Consider the following 603-nt stretch of genomic DNA (forward strand, 5'->3'; position numbering starts at 1 on the left):
GTGCCAAAGAGGAGCTTTTCTTTTTTGAAGAGGGCACCCATGAGTATGGGACTTCATGAATCCCGGTGTAGCGTGAGCCAAAGTAGCAGCCCTGCTTATCTATGTATGAGATCAGTACTGCTCTGAACAACAGCTAGAAGATGATGGTATGAATACTTCACTTAATATAATCTTGTCACATGCTTTAGAGAAGCCACCGTGCAGACAGGTGAGCACAGCTCTTGACACAGTTATGTGCCTATAAATACAAATTGTTTCAAAACATGAAGGTATTTTAAAAATCAAAAGTACAGACCCTTTTGTAGTTCATAAGCATGACGATTGGGTGTTCATGCTGTTGCATGGCGTGTGTGTCCGTCAGATCTTGCCACAACGATGCGGGCACATTACCCATCTGATGTGAAAAAATATTCAAAAGTACAAAGAGCTCTACAGAAATCAAACATAACAAAAGGTCTACCCCCAATTTAATTGTTCATTCCTGAATTATGATCACTTGCTATTTAATTTATAAAAATTATAAATAGTTAAAAACTCCCCTTTGACTCCACCAATGCCCAAGACAATTTAAAAATAAACTTCAAATATTCTTCTCTAAAACAA

The 603-nt window shown here is 37.6% G+C and overlaps 1 non-coding gene across 1 annotated transcript; it reads left to right on the forward strand.

Moving 5' to 3' along the window:
- Window positions 1-293: 293 nt before the first annotated feature.
- On the forward strand, window positions 294-400 carry LOC113257092 (small nucleolar RNA U13). Its single transcript, XR_003316826.1, has one exon. It is a non-coding gene; the product is annotated as a small nucleolar RNA U13 (small nucleolar RNA).
- Window positions 401-603: the final 203 nt, after the last annotated feature.

Source organism: Ursus arctos, unplaced genomic scaffold (assembly GCF_023065955.2).
Source record: "Ursus arctos isolate Adak ecotype North America unplaced genomic scaffold, UrsArc2.0 scaffold_4, whole genome shotgun sequence".
NCBI classification, from domain to species: Eukaryota; Metazoa; Chordata; class Mammalia; order Carnivora; family Ursidae; genus Ursus; species Ursus arctos.